This window comes from Polyodon spathula, chromosome 16, assembly GCF_017654505.1.
Source record: "Polyodon spathula isolate WHYD16114869_AA chromosome 16, ASM1765450v1, whole genome shotgun sequence".
Taxonomy (NCBI): domain Eukaryota; kingdom Metazoa; phylum Chordata; class Actinopteri; order Acipenseriformes; family Polyodontidae; genus Polyodon; species Polyodon spathula.
The window spans coordinates 6,127,065-6,143,699 of record NC_054549.1 but is presented as its reverse complement, the minus strand read 5'-3'; the positions used below and the strand labels follow the sequence as shown (position 1 = coordinate 6,143,699).

The 16,635-nt window shown below is 39.7% G+C and overlaps 1 long non-coding RNA gene and 1 pseudogene across 1 annotated transcript; one reads left to right on the top strand and one right to left on the bottom strand.

The window, feature by feature from the left end:
• Nucleotides 1-2,008: 2,008 nt before the first annotated feature.
• Nucleotides 2,009-5,645, top strand: LOC121328221. Its single transcript, XR_005951660.1, has 3 exons — nt 2,009-3,477; nt 4,817-5,081; nt 5,557-5,645. It is a non-coding gene; the product is annotated as an uncharacterized LOC121328221 (long non-coding RNA).
• Nucleotides 5,279-12,764, bottom strand: LOC121328220 (annotated as a pseudogene).
• Nucleotides 12,765-16,635: the final 3,871 nt, after the last annotated feature.

Here is a 16,635-nt window from a genome sequence, read left to right as displayed (position 1 = left end):
TCAGTAGAAATGTCTGTTTTAATTGTGAGTTTAGCGCTAGCTGTGGAAGAGGAGGGACAGTGGTTTTGCTTCCAGTCTGGCACAGTGCCTACAGGCAGGGTGGCTCGAAATACTTTATCCTTTAAATCACTAAACGGGACACTGCTTTGCATTTTCTGCTTGCAGACAGTAATGCACTTCTGAGAATCGCAATAAAATAGGATGTTCTCATTGGCGCTGTTGAGATCAGACGTTCTTTAGATCAATCGACTTGCTCGATTGAGTGGGGTGTATCAAACCCATATAAGTAGTAATGATATACTTCTGATTATTTGGATATGCTTTGTGTGATGCTGTGTTTTAATGGATTTCTCTGTAGACCCTCAATGTGACCCTTGCTGTACACACACATCAGGGTTCTCTTGCAGCATTCAGCCCAACAAAACATTGAATTGACTGCTGTTGCAGTCGGTTTCACAGCACCATGCAATCACACGGCTGTATGATACATCCAGCACTGGCTATGCTGGTGCTGAGAGACACGTACAGTGTATTAATATATTCATCTCATTCCAGGAGAGCCCAGAAAATAAAATGGAAACCGTGCTGTTTACATTTTCTGGAGAGAAAAAAAAGTGATGTTATTTGGCATTGGTAGAGTCCTCGGCTCAATAGACCGCCTATTTGAATGGCACACCAGCCAGAGCATCGCACATTTCTCAAAAAGAATATGTTTTAATAATAAGTAACAGATTCATTCAGTAGATATTGATTGCAGTTTTCAACCTCCAGTGAGCAACAGTGGCATTAAACATCCACTGTAAGCCTCAACTCCAGTCAATATTTGTATAATAACACCTGCAGTGCTAGTATGATGAACATTGCATGAAACCTAATAATGATTATGACACCAGGGAGACGAGAGCTGTAATAATTGCATTGTGGACAATCAAGGCTGCTCTCTATTTAGAGATCAATGCAGAATGGTGTTACTAATGGGTAATTCAATGTGCAAATTACCAAGCCAATATATTATTGCCAAGTGCCTATGCCCAGAATTTAATATAACTCAATTAGAAGGACTGCTGTATGAAATAACATAGATCATTGGAGGCTGTGTGGTCCAGCGTTTAAGGAAACAGGCTTGTAACCAGGAATTCCCTGGTTCAAATCCCAGATCAGCCACTGACTCGCTGTGTGACCCTGAGCAAGTCACTTAACCTCCTGGTGTTCTGTCTTTCGGGTGAGACATTGTTGTAAGTGACTCTGCAGCTTATGTTTTGTAAAGTGCTTTTTGATGGTGGTCCACTATGAAAGGTGTTATAAGAAAGAAAGAAAGATATACATCTATATCTATATTTCAAGGCTGATGGCCTTGTGATACTGCAATTTTATTTTATTGCTATGAGTAAGCATAGCAGGTTTATACTGTAGTAGAAAATAACTAAAAAGAGGAGTTATATCACACAATTCTTCAAAGCATTATTGAACCTAATAAAGAAAACAAGGTTTGATAAATATTAAATCTTTCTCAAGGGTTTGTAATTTTGGTTACACTTGTGTAAACCCTATTTATCTAGTAAATAATTATTTAAGTTGTCATTGATGTCGTTCGTGAACAACAGACAAAGAAGCATTCAATATTCCTTCAATGCTGATTAAGTGTTCAAAGTGCGCAAGGTAAGCCTTTGACTTTATTGACTACCGATGTAGAGACCAAGGAGATTGCATAGTACAGACATCTAACATGGAAGCAATAGACGTCTCGGACAAAGCTAGCGAAAGGAAAGAGGTGAGTCAACTTCATTTATTGTAATGCAAGATTAACAAGTTACTGTGGCTTTCACATATTGTTGTTAAAATGCTTTTCGATGTGATAAGTGAACACTATTTCATATTACCTGTGCCACTGGAAGCACTTCTGAATTATATATATATATATATATATATATATATATATATATATATATATATATATATATATATATATATATATATATATATATATTATATTATTACATAATGAACCCTATTTTATAGATTGGTTTCTAGCTGTTATTCAAGGTGTATTTCTAAAGTTTGATTGTATTTATTGCACTAAGCAGGAGACTTGTTGCTGTATCACTGGTAATATTGCATTGAATACAGACCCCTTATTGACTGCTTGCTGGCACATCATGTGTGTCCTTTCTGTAGAAGCTGACTCTTGTCCTTGCATTGGCAGTTCTGATTTCCACATTTGGATCTTCCTTCCAGTATGGATACAATGTTGCTGTTGTCAACTCGCCAGCTCCGGTAAAATGCATTTTGCTCAACAAGGTTATTCATGTCAGCAAACCACATGACCCAAGTTATATGTTTGCAACATAGCTGTATGGATTGAAAACACTATTTAAATGCAAATTTCATTCTCTGAACACACCTGCATCAAAGGGCTTGAGATGAAGTACATTTACTATAAATCTAAGAAAATCTATTTGTTCTCTTGATCTTGAAATGCTGTATTGATGTGACACCCACTTTTAACTTGGGTGATAAAATATGGGTAATTATGCACCATTGAAAAAGCTGTTTACACCACCACAGTGCAAATGAAATTCATTTGCAGACTAGAGGTTGTGTAACTCTTAATAAGAGTTAGGGTTAGAGTTTCTAGTTTAATGAGGTTAACGCTAGGTTTGGGGCTACAGTTGTTGTAATGCAATTAAAATAAATATTGGGGGGGGGGGGTTGTAAATAGTAAAGGATAATAATACAGTTTTATTTGCTCCAAATATTTGTTCACTATTTACACAGCAGTGGTGTGAATAGAGCTGACCTCAGTTATGGAAGAACACTGCTTAATTTACTTCCAAATCCAAGGATTTTGTTCATGGTGCAGAATGGAATAATAACTGAACTTAGTAGTTTTTGCAGGTGATGCAGGAGTTTTACAACCAGACATACTATGATCGCTATGGAAACCCCATTGAAGACAGCTACCTGACCTTGTTGTGGTCTCTGTCTGTGTTCACGTTTCCATTAGGGGGGTTCTTTGGCTCACTAATGGTAGCTCCGCTGGTCAATAAATTAGGAAGGTAAGACTAGACGGGCCTCTGATTTTACAGCTAGAAAACAAAGGCAAGCTCTTGTGCTCTGTTCTGAAACGCCTATCAGCCACACCACGTCACATTGATGGAAATAGCTGATTATAAGCCTGTGTTGTGCTGGGAAAGCTGTTCCGCAAGCACATTGATGACTGCTGCATTGTGCCTTTACTGTAAGCAATGTGATCACTTGAGGGTCGCAAAGAGGTCAAAGATGACACCGGATTAGCAGGAGCAAACCTAGCTGTAGTCGTTAAAGGCAGGGAGAGGGTAGGAGCACTTTCATGAAGCTTGTTTTCCTGTCCCTCAGGTTTTGATTGTGGAAGCTTCAGGAAGGAAGCTCCTCCTCCTGATTGGATTTGGGATTTGTGCCGCTGCCTGTGCGGTCCTGACTATCGCTCTCACTCTCCAGGTGCGGAGAACATTTCTCAGGATGGAATGTTTTTGCAGTGTCAAACTTCCAAATCATAAGCATGAATACAGGGTTTATTAGAAACATTGAAACAGCAATGGGTGGGAATCATTCAAAACGGTCTCTCTGTCATTTTAAAGACATAGAGACTCACATACACTTGTAGAGAGGCAAAAGGGCCTTATTTAAGCAACATGCATATATACAGCTATGCAACTTTTGCATCACCTGGAATTTTAGGATTGAGACTTCATTTCAAAACTATATGAACATAATTTAGATATTTTATTTAGCATCATGTAATCAAATAAATTACAAAATGATATTGCAAAAGTCTACAGGAAGCCATAATGGTAGTACAGTATTTCATGTTGCATTTTGAAATTTGTCAGTTTTTCATTAAGTATATGGGAAAACTACAAAGCAGTATGCAATTCAGAATGTTAATGTAACATTGTTCAGCAAGTTTCATTTGACTTTATGAAGCAAAATTAGTTAGTTCTATGGGGTGATGCAAATCAAATGAAAGTGTTTACTGAAAAATGCTTTGTTGTTTTATGGTAATGTCCTAGAAATGAATCGAGCCAACAGCAAAAGTGAATACTGGTGCTTAATAGATCTGCAGAGATGCAGATGGAGCTAAACTCTGAAAGCATATCCAAGACAATATCTCTACTGGTACCTTCTTCCTTGCAGACCCTAGAAAACACCTGATGTTTTAAAAACCATTTTTATGAGAGCTCCGTACCATTGAGCCAACCTGTGTAAACTTCCACTAATCTTATAAAAGGACAATAAAACTAAAAGCTTTGACTGCAGCGACTGAATTATTCAGCCCTGTTAAATACTGAAGCGTTTAATTCTATACAGCAGATGAAATCTGTACTTCATATCATCAGCCTGCTTAGCGAGGGATACATTTATAAACCGGCACCCTGTTGTGAGTGGAGGATTTTCCATTCTTCTGATTTAATGATTTCTTCTTCATGATTTTCCCCTTCATGGAGGTAACTATCATGTCTACTGGAAGTCATGGGCTGCTTTACTTTCTGCAGCAAGGGATGAGTACCACTACAGGTGAATAATGCAATCCAGGGTGATACCCCAGGACTGGAAAACGCTGGGGAGAAAAACCCCAGCATGGTCTCATACCAGCTGGGCATAGGTTGATCAGATCTACCCCTAACATTCAGTGCAGAAAAGCTTTTGTGGGCAAATTTAGTATCTTTTGTTTCTCAAATGCTGATGTGTTGTTACTACAGATCTTCAACGCATTAAAGCACTTGGCTGTACGCGATTATCCAGCAGATTTACAAGTCGTGCCTTTCTGTCTTTTCAGAAGGGGCTCGGCACCTACAGTTTTATCATATTCGGTGCCATCTGCTTGGCAACGTTGGGCTACATCTTTTTCGTTGTTCCGGAAACCAAAAACAAAACCTTCCTGGAAGTCAGCCAGTTGCTTGCCAAGAGGAACAAAACTGAAATTGTTATTGGGTCCCAGAGCCCCACTGTTATTGATCTGAAACCAATGATAGAGGAAGGGGCCTTGGACATAACCTGCGGACTCTTGTGCAAGGCCAGTGGGTCAGTCTTTCAGGCTCTGAGTGAGTTCATGGTGGAATAAGAATAAACATAAACCAGATACAACAAGACTGACCTTGTTTGTTTTTCAGTGTGTCTTCGTGTTTCGAGGATAGATTAACCTTTAGAAGATTTAGAAGACCCAGGGCCAGGACTCCCTTGTGCTACTGCCACAACAAACACAAAAGATTTGGAGACTAAAAACAACAGACACGGAATCTTTATTGAAATGCTTTATGAAAAGTTTAATTTACATTTTTTGATTTCCAAATACTGAGCGTCACAAATCATTCTTCTACAAGACTTGCCACTGATGATATGCAATTTGGAATTATTTGAAATGTAAAAGTCACTTCAAAATCATAACCGTATTCTATCATATTGACACAAATATGGATTAGATAAACAAACATTAGGATAAGATTGAAAGTAGAGAAAGTTTGAGCTTCAACTTTAAATGCAAAAATTCTGTTAACCACACCTATTGTCTCTTTCCAGCCTTACCCCTCCAAAGAGGTCCACTGTGTGAATTCCCCAGCCGACCACATTTCCTTTACTGTGTACACTGCTGCATCTCATGAGCTGTCTGATTTCTGAAGAGCTCAGGATGTAGTCCCAGATATTCACGTCACTCATGTAACCGACAAAAGAATCGGATTCAGAGATCCCCAAAATCCCGTCCTGGTCTTTACCGAGGATGAAGGTCCCCCCAGCCCTAAGGACGTAGCCCCTTCTAACATGCTTCTCCTCTCTCACCACCCCATTGACCCACAGCTTGGCTGCTCCTGAGTGGGAGGACCATGTGATGCAGTAGTGCAGCACTTCCTGAGACCTGTGGTTGAGAGGGAAGTTCACAAAGTGGCCCCCTATCCAGAGCCCCACTTCGGCCCCTGTGCTAATCACCAGCTCGTTGTCGTTCTGGAAGCCGGAGTAGGAGAGGATGGTGTGGACCCCAGTGGTCCCGGTCTTGATGTGCATGCAGGCTGTGAACGAGCGGAGCTCCATGCTGTGCGTCAGGTGCACCTGTGCGTAGCTCCTGAAACTCTTCTCTGTGAAATGGAATGCAAGGGGGGCGATGTATGTCTGCCCTGAAGAATAAAATAAAAACAATGAGTTAATTCCAGGATTGCAGCTTTCAAGCTGGTTGTGCTGTTCCAACCCTAAGAATTCTTGGGATGTCTTTCGTTTAATGACTGATACCCCTGCCCTCCCTCCCAGGGGTTCGGTGCATCCCTAGTAAATAGGAAACTAGATGTTACAAGATAAACACCAGCCACTCCAGTACTTTGGGGTTCCTAAATGGACCTTATGTGGTGTCTGTTACTAGTTTTGCAACACCAGCAGTTTTATTTGACTTGAAAATTGAATTTTGCTGTAAAGACAAAAGATCAATTGGGTCCATTGTGATGAAAAGCACCTGGTTGATCCTGGAGTCCGCTGTGTCGGAATTTGCCTGCAAGACAGAAAAGAAGACAGGGATGCAGCTCCCAATGTGCAGGACTGTAGCGCACACTCTTTAGATGGCTAAACACGGCACAAGGGCTGAAAAATGAAGCTTGTTTATTGCTGGGGAATACTGCTCCTGCTTTGTGATTTAACATAAACCTGTTATATATAGGTTTGACAGCATTACAGAAACATGCAACTACTCCATAAGAAATATTAAAATGATACCTCTCTGTATCTGCTTCCCGAGGTCCTGTATCATTTGCTCTATCTTTTCTAGTTTGGCTTCAATGTCTTCATGGCGGCAGAATGCTAAAGAAAACAAAATTAGGGCTTCTGTTTCTGTCTTCATATGTTCAACTTTTAGTGCTTAAAAAAACTGTGCATCTTACATCACTATGAATACACAATGTTGATAATGGCAGTAGTATACATCTTAATTACTGTAATATTTTGAGAAAGCTTGCAATACAATAAAACACCACTAGAGTGCAGCAGAAGGCGACTCGTTTTAAAACTGACAACTGGAATGACTAGAAAGCTAGAATTGCACAAGAATGTCTTTAAAGATACGTTTCTAAGAATATTCACATTTTTCTCCAGAAAATAATGTAATTTTTGATTCCCTCTTAAAAGGAACTAAAACATGCAGTCACTAAAAAACAAGATTCACCCTGAATTTGTAGGTGCTTAATCTTGCTTTAAGAAATGTGTCCAAAGTGTTTTGGGTTATACGCTGTTATATTGCTGTAAGGGCTTTGTCTTTTCAAACAAACGTGACTTTGCTTGTTGTTCTTACCTCCGAGCCTGGGCAGAAAAGAGGCTTCAATCACTCTGTCGTTGAGAGGCTGGACATGCCTGTAATCATTCCGCAAGGTTTTGTTCCTGTGGTCCATTAAGGTGTTTTCCATTATTCTAATCTTTAAACAAAAGTTTGAGATGGCATATAATTAATTAATAGAACTCTCAGAATCGTGTCTAACCTCCAAGTTCATTAATAGAGCTCTCTGAATCGTGTCTAACCTCCAAGTTCATTAATAGAGCTCTCTGAATCGTGTCTAACCTCCAAGTTCATTAATAGAGCTCTCTGAATCGTGTCTAACCTCCAAGTTCATTAATAGAGCTCTCAGAATCGTGTCTAACCTCCAAGTACACTCTGATGTACCAGCTGTAGCGAGAGGTTAAACGTGATCCTGAGAGGTGAAGCATACCTGATTGAGGGACAGTGTTATCGGGGCATCATAGACTGTCCAGATGATGCTCTCATAGCACGGCGGTGTGGTCAGAGAACATCCAGTACCTAGTCTTGAGGGAGCTGGACAGATTCTGGGTCAAGCTCACGCCGCACCGCACATTTAGTGACTCTACTGGATAAATAGGTAAGTTGACTGTTCTGTTTATTGGACCAATACTTGAAACAGGCATGTCCATACATATTATATATATATATATATATATATATATATATATATATATATATTATATATATATATTCTATATATATATATATTATCTTATTATTCTGTATTATATGTTACCTGTATATTTGTTACCTGTATATTTAATATTTTCTAGATTTGCTATGAATTCACTGTAGTACGTGTTCTCAAGGTGGCCGTCCTATAAAATGGGGCACAGAAAAAGCAGATATTCAGAGTGGTTAGAATTGAAGACGCTATGTTGCTGGTGGCAGCTTGAGGCTCCAAACCATGGGTCACTATATATGTGCAGGAGCCACAGAGGGCAGCTGATACCTGTGACATGAAAAACAGCACAGTGCAGCCTTTTCACAGAACACTTCATGACAGATCATGCAGTTTAGTACAAGTATATTACACGAGGCAAGTTTTAAAGCAGTTAAAATCCATAGAACAGCAGCTTGGAAATGAATATCGCCGATCGCCCCTCTTAGAGTTGAGCCTACAAAAGGAGCTCCACTTCATAGGAATGATCCATTCTGATCTCTTGCTAACAGAGTTTATCTTTATCCTGAAGGCACAGAATTATCAGTCTGGATTGCTCGATCACTCTGCCCACCTCTGAGCCCTGTCACAGCCACGTAGAATTAATCAAAGGAATGCCAGGGAGTGAATAATATCATGGTCTGATTGCAGTTAGACTATTGGGATCGAAACTGCTTATTAATACCAGGCAGATGCAACTTGGATATATTCCAGATGTCACGTATGTCATGTATATCAGTCACATGAAAGAAGCCCATTCACCACATACAGCAGCTTGTGTGCAAGACACCTTCACAGACATGTCAAGAAAGCCTCATTCTTATTAGACTGCAGAATTGAAATGAGAAGATGTGCTGCTGAAACACATGCTTATTGACTACAGCTCTCAGTGCCAGAGCAGTGCTTATATCACTGAGACCTTGTGGCAGTTATACATTATGCAGCAGCAGGGACAGGATCTCCTGAAATGAATCCTCATGGAACGACAAAATAATTATCAACAGAAAAGAAGCAAAAGCTTTCTTAAAGGAGTGCTGAGCAAGGCTTTATAATGGGGATTCTTAGCACCAGAAACCTCATCATTGACACCACCTTTCTTGTCTTGCTTGTATTTTATGCTTCAGCTTGGAATATGTAGATAAAGCAAACAACACTGTAGATGAAACAGTGCTCCTGCTTCCTGGTATAAATCACTTCATCGAGTGTCGTCCAGTAGTCTGGCTGCACTCAGACCATGTGACATACAGCATACCCTAAACTAAAGTATCATTAAACAGCAATCATTTTAACAAAGCTGCCAAGAGGAAAGAAATTGATGCATTGGTTAGCACTCCTTTAAATCCGTCAAAGGAAGCTTTGCATCACTGAGTCCACTAGAGGGAGCCACGATTCTTGATAACTGTGGCTTTTTTTTGATGGTAGTAAATAGACAAAATCATCTCTTTGCCCTCAACTAAACAAAGCTGTGGAATGGTCCGTGCACTCGGAATCTAGCCAAGACGACCTCCTCCTGACCTCAAACCTGAGCTGCAGTATCGCATAACAGTGGCCTTTGAACTTAACCTATTTTACTGAAGGGACTCAGATACAGAGCTAGTCTAAAGTAGAGGTGGAAGCAGGTTGAGCTATCTGCTGAGAATCTTCAGATCCTCCAAGACAAGGCAGTGGTTCTGGGCTAAATGGATTCTTTATGGATGAGAGAAATGTTGAGTTTTACCTCATAGATAAATGCAAGTACTGCCAACCCATCCGGTTTGTCTTTGGCTTCAGCAAAACTGGCATATCTGTCGGAGTTGTAATGAACGATATGCAGCTGTAACGACAAGTAGAAGAAGAAGTTCCATGTTAGCAACATCAGTGGTGTCTGGAGAGGGTTGAACAATGGATTGACACGGGCCTCTGCTCTGCTGGGAAAACGAGGGCCATTCTAAACGCACAGCATTCCAACACGATTCCTCGTCAGCAGACACTGGGTGCTGCGGATCAGATGGGGTAATTGCTGTTGCCAAACCAAGACAATGCCAAGCAATTGCGGAAAGGCAGGTCACAAAGCAAAGGCAGTTACAATAACAGGCCATTCGCATTCATTTACGTGGAGGTTTCAGCTGACCCTGTAAATGAAAGAGCTCAGCTCCAGCCCAGAGGCTCCACTTTTGTCAAACTATTTATTTCCATTGACCGTGCTGTGCACTTCATTGAATAAGTATGGTTGAAAGAGAAGCTATTGCTGGTTAGTTAGTAAAACATACCAAGAACAATAGAATCCAGCGAAGTGAAAGCAACAGCGTATCTCCATGCTTCTGTTAATAGGATTTACTTTGCTGTCTTTCCAAGAAACAATGACGTGACTGAGCTATAACTGTCTCTCTGACAAGGTAATATTGCAACTGTGCAGGAGATCTGGGAAGCCCTGATTGAAGCTGAAGCACAGCAAGGTAACCAAGTGGCAAAAGAAGACTTATAAAGAAGACATGTTCGTTTCATCCATACTGTCGTATGGTAGGGCTCTAGTGGAAGAACAAGCAAGAAACATGGCAAACTGGATTGTGTTGCCCCTCTCTAGCAGTCAATTCAGACAATCCATGCTAAGATAACCTGGAGATTGATGGCTCAGGTTTAGTGTTACAGAAGAAATGTAAATGATTTATTAAACTTTTACTATTGAAAGCGGTAACATCACGTATTCAGAGAGTTTGTATTTCAGTCAACACCCATGATCTGTTGTATTAGGGTTACCATGTGACTCCATGCACTTTAGGACAGTTCAAGCTTTTCAGCTCACCCCCCAATGCATTCTGGTAAGTGTAGTCCTGCTGTGAAATGTCATATGCAAACATGCATGGTGCTGCTTTACCTCAGCCATGTAACGCATCCCATCAATGGTGTGCTCTGACCCGCTGGCTTCTTGGTTCATCCCACCCCAGTGCAGGTGCATCTGAGTGGCAGTGTATCTGCTGGGCAGCCCTTTGGTAATAGCCATGGTGGGAGGCAAGTCTATCTGAACTGTCAAATTGAGAGGTCATTGAAAGAGAGGGGAATGCTTACTGGATTGAAAGAGCAGCTCAACATCGCACTATAGTCCACTGATGTATTCTTCCTGCTATTTGCAATCTCTTTCTCTATCCTTTTTTTGTTTCAGGCATTGCATCCAAAAGTTTAAAGCACCCATTGTTACCATATACAATCAAAGTGGTGTTAAAAAATAATCTCTATTAATGAAATGTTGAGTACAATTTTAACACTTTACAAAGGTAACATGTAGTTCATTTTAATATAACGTTAATGGACCTCTATTTGAAGTGTGTCTATAGATTTGATTACTAGTACAGACTCTGGAGTTAAGTCCCTTTGGATGAGTCCAGTGTATTCGAGTGATCTGACCTAGTTGCAGAGTGATTCGAGAGTACCGCCTCACCGGAATGGCCTGTGTTTTTCATGAGGAACTTGGTGTCTTGTTGCCCTTCAAATCCGCTCAGCTCCAGAGGCCGCAAGGCGATGTTGTGTCTCACTTTTTTCCTCTCGATGTTGACGGGTGATTGGTGGTTTTTGGCACAGTCTGGAAACTTCTCACCCCAGTGGGCTTCGTCCAAGCCCCCCTCTTTCGAATCATGATAGGAAGAAGATACTACAAACAGTAACTAGTTTTTATTTTGATGCTTTGTTTCAGAGAAAAGTTGACTACAATTACATTTGTCACAACCTTCACATAAACAGTCACATGTAAAATAGGCTGGAGACATAAACAAACAGCACACACTTTTCACTGCATACATGGGCAATGGAAAAGGGTCAAATGACCATTATAGGGAGGCCATGTTACTTAAAAGTTGCACTGTTGCAAAAGATGAGAACATTTGTCATTATTTAAAATGTTTAGTATTAACTTTGTTTTAAATCACAAGCATGCCTGTAGGGTCAATAAAAAAGTAAATTACATGCAGTAAATTCTACAAGAAAGTGTGTTCACTTGTCAATAGAGTCCTGAATATAGTAGTGTAACACATGCAGTGAGTGCTGCATTCGAACAAAAGGACCTTAGAGTTATTATTTCACATCAAATGGACAAGAGATTATTATTATTTTTACAACAAATGAAAGCAGTAGACTATTTGTTACCTATGCAAGTTATTCATTTGAAGATTGACAATTGTAATTTGCAAAACTTTTAGTATTTTGGGGCTTTTTATTACAAAAAAAAGAAAAAAAGGAATTTTACCTTTATAGGTCCAGTGTATATCGTCAGAGGTACATGTGTGCAAGTTTAGGACCGCCAGTAGAAAATATACAAAATGAACAAAATCCCCCATATTGTAGTGGCTGTAGCAGAAGAGCTTGTATGAAGTTAACTTGTTCAGGCTGTGAGACAGTATTGAAAAAGTGCTCCAGCAATCCAGATCACACACATGCCCTTGTGTTGCAGAATCTGTTGCTTCAATATCGATCTTTCTGGTGAACAAATGGATTTTACACATGAAACACTGACAGCTGTTTGAGTTTACTTCCATTATCAGTGTTGTTAACCTTTATGGAAGAGAAATACATTTACCTCTTGGCATGCCAGCCTCTCTGCAAGGCCACACGCCTCTTTAACTTTGAGCTAAAAACAAACAAAATTGAAGACACTTAGCAATTGAATCTGAGCAGCCAACAAAAAGACATTTATATACAGCACCACAGAGAATACTGCATGAACGCTGAGAGAGTTGCAGTTATATAGAGCACCACAGAGAATACTGCATAAATGCTGAGAGAGCTGCAGTTATTATATACAGCACCACAGAGAATACTGCATGAACGCTGAGAGAGCTGCAGTTATATACAGCACCACAGAGAATACTGCATGAACGCTGAGAGAGCTGCAGTTATATACAGCACCACAGAGAATACTGCATGAACGCTGAGAGAGCTGCAGTTATATACAGCACCACAGAGAATACTGCATGAACGCCGATAGAGCTGCAGTTACATACAGCACCACAGAGAATACTGCACGAACGCTGAGAGAGCTGCAGTTATAACAGCACCACAGAGAATACTGCATGAACACTGAAAGAGCTGCAGTTATATACGGCACCACAGAGAATACTGCATGAACGCTAAGAGAGCTGCAGTTATATACAGCACCACAGAGAATACTGCATGAACGCTGAGAGAGCTGCAGTTATATACAGCACCACAGAGAATACTGCACGAACGCTGAGAGAGCTGCAGTTATAACAGCACCACAGAGAATACTGCATGAACACTGAAAGAGCTGCAGTTATATACGGCACCACAGAGAATACTGCATGAACGCTAAGAGAGCTGCAGTTATATACAGCACCACAGAGAATACTGCATGAACGCTGAGAGCTGCAGTTATTCCACAAAGCAGGACAGCCCAATGCCCAGCCTAAGAAGTTTCTGCAACCCTTTCAAATATGAGGTCTGCATCTCAAATGGTTTCTTAGGCACGCTGAGAGAGCTGCAGTGAGAGCTGCACTTTCCTTTAAAGAATCAGGATCTTAACAAAAAGCTTTCATATAAAGTCATTTTTTTTCAGACAGCTTCAATACACCAATGTTCAGTTCAGCAGTGTGGAGAAGAAATATCACAATGGCCTACATTTTAATGACAGAACTTGCCAAAGATAACCACTTCTGCTACAGCGTTATTAAACATTATTTTTTACTGTTAGTATTTCTTATTTCTGTAGATGCTCCTTACCTAATGACAGGTTATTGCATATTTCAGTTTACTGCCCCAGCATTGCCATGAAGCCTGGTTTATAATTTATTAGATGTATATTGCATAGCTGTCTTTTATTTTGGCAGTTGCATGCACTCAACTGTGTCGCAAGAGAGCAAATCAATTCAGTTGGAATGCATTTCACAACCTTTGCATCTCTCACTGGGAAACAGACCTTGAAATTAGCACCGGAGGAAAATGTAAGGTTATTGCTCTACCTTAAACATACACAATATAAACCCCCCATCTTTTACATGTTATTCTCAAAAGTGTATTTAATGGATTCCTTCTCATTACTGAAATCTTGGTTTGCCTGTCGTCGTGCATGATCTCCTTCCTCTTGTTTATAAATGAAAATTGAAGAGCATCAGGCAACTAGCACTTTAAATTAGAAGCTGAATTCTGCTAATATTGTTAGTTTTCTAAATTCTTCATGTGCTTCCATTACAGAAGTCATCGTAACCCCTTTATAATATTCTACATTCTAAACGTTGTTTTGGATTCCTTCCTGTCACAGCATACTGTAGGTTGACGTTCCAAGGTGGCTGGGAGCAGACACTATATGCGCTTGAGTCCTCTGTGATTGGTCCCCTCGAACTAACAGAGGGACATTGGTGGATTGAAAAAGATGATAAAGTTTTTTTCCCCCTCTGCTCTGTTTTACATGATAGGGGAGCTAGTTGGAGTTGACGGATCTCTTGCACACAGAGAGAAGCTGCTTTACTTGCAGCTGTCACTTACTAAACTAAAAGAGACCCGTACTGGTGAAGCATTTTTCCACTGGGACCTCAAAGTAATGGGAGATGAAAGAGTTTTTTGTTCCTCTGACTTGTAGTTTAAAAGGTCAGTCTATTGATTTTGAATGAAAGCCCAGCTCCATCCCCTTTCCCTTTTACTGTCATTATATACTGTACTATCCCTCCTGCGTTTCAGACAAAACTGCATGACGGGGAAAGAGCAAATTGACTTTGCACGACCTCCGTTGTTTCTCAATATTTGTTCTAAATATTTGTCTTAATTTTTAAAATATTCCTTTACTGAACAGTACAGCTGTGGCCAAAAGTTTACCTAGAACTTTAGGATTGACACATAATAAACAAAAATTCAACTTTTATTTAACATCATCAAAATGATATCGCACAAGTCTGCCAGAAGCAATAGTAGTACAGTATTTACTGTTAGACTTTGAAATGTCACATTTTTATGGGAAACCGCAAAATGGTATGTAATTCAATATGTTAACGTAACATTATTCAGCAGGTTCGCTACTGTATTACTGTATGCCCTCCTGGGCTAGTGCTACTCAATAAACTACTACTAGTTTCAGACTTCAGACAACATCGTGTATTCTTTGGTAACCCTAAATTGTGGTAATTTTAGGATAAATGTATAGAAAAAAAGAAAAAAAAAAAAAAAAAACAAGAGTCTGCTATTCCTCCTTCTGGCCAGTAGGAGTCACTGCAGTAAATCTTGTACTGAAAAAAGTACAGTCCATACATTTGCAACTTCCTCAAAAGTTTGTATCAAGCTTGATTGTGTTTGAAGTGCTTTTTTGATCGGGATGGGAATCTCGTTAAAACTGACATTCATTTGGACTTATACATTCAAAAGTTATAGCCACATCTATATTACTGTAATCATTTTAAATAAGGGTTTCATTGAATGCTGTTATGTGGTTCTCTATTTTATACTTATTAAAGGTGTATCGAACAAATGGCTGTGAGTTGTTATTCCCTGATAACGGCTAAGTCACTCCAGTAAATTAGCTATCGCTGCTCTGTGTGGTTTTACAATGCTAAACACATTTAAGCCGTCTCTCTGTACAGTTCACGTCACTTTATTTTATTTTTCCAACAAGACATGCCGGGGTCTTTTGAATTGATCTCAAAAGTGACACAACACTACTATGACAAAACATGTCATTTTATTTACTTTTAAATAAAAGTATGTATTCCTGGGATCTGTGAATTTAAATGTGGGGAATGACAAAGCATTTTTAACATTGTATTTGGTAATGTTTCAATTAGTTTCTGTTCCAATTGACTCACGGGGGGTTGGCCAACTGGTTATAGATACAAATGTAGACTTGAGAGACTCGCTCACACCATTAGATATAAAAAGTCCTGTTGTTTTAGATCACTTGAATACACTCCACTGATGTGATTGTGATTAGCTTATAAGATGAAGGGAACAGCTGTGTTTCAAGGTGTTGCTCTTGGAATCCAGATGTTTTTTAATGAGGTCTCACTGTCAGGTATGCAAAGCATAAGCTGCAGTAATGGGGTTAACATAATCTTGTTACTTCTCACTATAGGTCTTTCTATTAGCAGCACCCAGCCTGCCAAGCGGGCTCTCAGATTCACTGCTGTGGGGAGGTCGGCCAGCCATTGCTGATGCTCTGTTCTGCACTGCTCCTGCAGCTGCAAGGATGACTCATCTTTCCTTAGAGCCTGCCTGATCTGAATCAATGAAGAGCTGGTCACCACCTGTGAGTCAAAACTGTACCATCGGGGGAATTGTACCAGTGTGCACATAGGAAACACAATCTCAATTAACCACTGCTGTGCACAGATGGGACAACAGAAAATATTCATTTAGCACTAATCAGTCTTTTGGTTAATGAGCCAGAGCTTCATACTATACAAACATATGGGAACAAAATATATTTTCAATATGTTTTTTTTTTTTTTTTTTTTTTTGAAGGTGTATATGTGTCATTTACTATACACACGGTAAACCTATAAAACACACACAAATATAAATATGATTATTAGCGATTTGTTTTTATGCTTAAACTGTACTGTGTTTCATTCTGGGAAGCTGTTTAAAGTCTTATGCTTATGTTGTTAAAATGTTTACAGTCCTTTTAAATTGATTGCGTTTGGAAAACCATATACTGTTTATAATTCTGATTTAATCCTAATGTTACAGTTTATACAAT